This window comes from Nansenia antarctica, assembly GCF_963989245.1.
Source record: "Nansenia antarctica genome assembly, chromosome: 13".
Lineage (NCBI taxonomy): Eukaryota > Metazoa > Chordata > Actinopteri > Argentiniformes > Microstomatidae > Nansenia > Nansenia antarctica.
In genome coordinates, this window is record NC_137683.1 from 31140502 (window position 1) to 31143001 (window position 2500).

Genomic DNA, 2500 nt, shown 5'->3' on the forward strand with positions numbered 1-2500 from the left:
GTCGCTTTGGATAAAGGCGTCTGCTAAATGGCAAAATTATTTAATTATTACATATAGTTTGACGGTCTGAGAGCTGAGCTGCAGTGTGTGTTGTGTCCAGTAGATGGCGCCACCTCCACATGCTGTGCTCACCTTCACCTGTTGCCATCAGCGCTAGGTGCTTTTGACTTAATTCATTAATTGTAATGATCCTTTATTCAATCAGGGAGTCCCTTTGAGGCCAGGGTCTCTTTGTCTAGGCCTAGGGTGTCCTGATTTAATATAAATTATATACATTATTATATATATACATATCACTATTATTTACCTCAGGATATTGAGGTGCGGCTGTGGCTCAGGAGGTAGAGCCGCCGTCTGCGCATGAGCGAGAGGTGAACGGATACAAACTTGCGTTTGGTCTGAGAAAGCTTTCAAGAGATTTTGGCAAATCAATCGAATGTTATAACATCTAAGTTTAAGTGAGTTTTAGTTTTGAGTACCCCGACAGCTTCGTGCTGATCGGGGGCTTCTAAGGACGGACGACATGGCAACAAACACTACGAACGGAATGGCCCACGATGAAAGGAACGGAATGGCCCACGATGAAAGGAACGGAATGGACCACGATGAAAGGAACGGAATGGACCACGATGAAAGAACGGAATGGACCACGATGAAAGGAACGGAATGGACCACGATGAAAGGAACGGAATGGACCATGATAAAAGGAACGGAATGGACAATGATGGAATGGACCATGATGAAATGAACGGAATGGACCATGATGAAACGAACGGAATGGACCACGATGAAAGGAACGGAATGGACCACGATGAAAGGAACGGAATGGACCACGATGAAAGGAACGGAATGGACCACGAATGGACCACAGCAAGCAGGAGATACTGGTGACCTTTTACCGCGGCGCAGTGGAGAGCATCCTCACCTACGGCATCTGTAACTGGTTCTCCAGCTGCACAACAGCGGAGAGAAATGCGCTACAGATAGTCGTGAGAACAGCACAGAAGATCACCGGCGCCCCCCTCCCCTCTCTGGAAGAGCTGTACAACACACGCTGTCTCAGGAAGGCCTCCAAGATCTCCAGGGACCCGACCCACCCTGGGCACGTACACTTTACCAGGCTGCCCTCGAAAAGGCGATTCAGGACCCTGGCCGCTAAGACAAACAGACTGAAGAACAGCTTCTACCACAGGGCAGTCCAGGCCCTGAACACAGCAAAGACCTAAGTTCTGGGCCCTGGACAGTCTGGACGGATTGTATGGCAGCTGCTGGACTGAAAAAATCAGGTGTAGTGCTGAGGCACAAACATGTACATTTCAAGCCTGCAAACTGTGACACTTTAAATAACGTGAAACAATACTATTGTGCAATATGACAACCCTAGTCGTCTATCTGTACAGTATAGTACAGTGGATTGTGTACATAGCCTTTATTTATGTAAACCAGCTCCTTCCCTTCTTGTGATTTTTTTAAAAGTTTTTTTTTGTTTGTTTTTTTTTTTCTCCCTTTCCTAACACCAGGGGAGCCACCCCTCCTAAATGTCGTTGTTTGGTACCTGTACTGTAGCAATGACAATAAAGTCCATTCATTCATTCATTCGAAAGGAACGGAATGGACCACGATGAAAGGAACGGAATGGACCACGATGAAAGAACGGAATGGACCACGATGAAAGGAACGGAATGGACCACGATGAAAGAACGGAATGGACCACGATGAAAGGAACGGAATGGACCACGATGAAAGGAACACGGATAAACGGTACGACGTGAGCCTGACGGTGGAGGTGGGACTGGAGCAAGGAAGTAACATCACGGTGATGGAAATGCTACGAGGAATAGGTGTGTGGAAATGTGGAGGGCTGTCGGTCGAAAGGAGACCGGAAATATGAAATGACCCTGTCATCGAGGAGAGGGACGGACAAGCTGACAGATGGATTCCTGATAAAAAATGTAAGGATAATGGGAAAGGACTTGGCAGTGGATGAGATGGTGGTCTCGTTTTTGAATCTCCCGGTTTACTTGAAAGACAACGTGATCAGGTACAGGCTGGAGTCGTGGGGGGTGAGAGCGGTGTCACCGATCAAGAGAAGGACATGGCCGGGAACGAAAAGGATCTCTACCTGGACCGGTTCTTAGGACGCGTTCTAACGTCCGTACGGACTGATGCTGTGTAAACACTGGACGCTGATGTATACAGTCTTATCCATCTCTCTCTCTATATGTATGGGGTACAGGTGCCTAACAAATAATTAGTATTTCTGTCTTCAGCTTTTTTTTCTTTTCTTTTCTTTTTTTAAGTGTGTGTGTGTGTGTGTGTGTGTGTGTGTGTGTGTGTGTGTGTGTGTGTGTGTGTGCGTGCATTCTTCTTTATTATTATAAAGGGAAAATTAAGGAATTAGAGAATGATAAAGGTGAAATAATAACAGACTTAGTGGGAATAATGGATACTGTGCAGTCATTTTATACAGACCTATATACATCTGGGGGTGTGAATGAGG

At 46.2% G+C, this 2500-nt stretch overlaps 1 protein-coding gene across 3 annotated transcripts in view; it reads right to left on the reverse strand.

Annotated features, from left to right (window-relative positions):
- LOC308169284 (broad substrate specificity ATP-binding cassette transporter ABCG2-like) overlaps window positions 1-2500 on the reverse strand; it is a 28760-nt gene that overhangs the window by 780 nt on the left and 25480 nt on the right. The gene's annotated exons all lie outside the window — the stretch shown is intronic.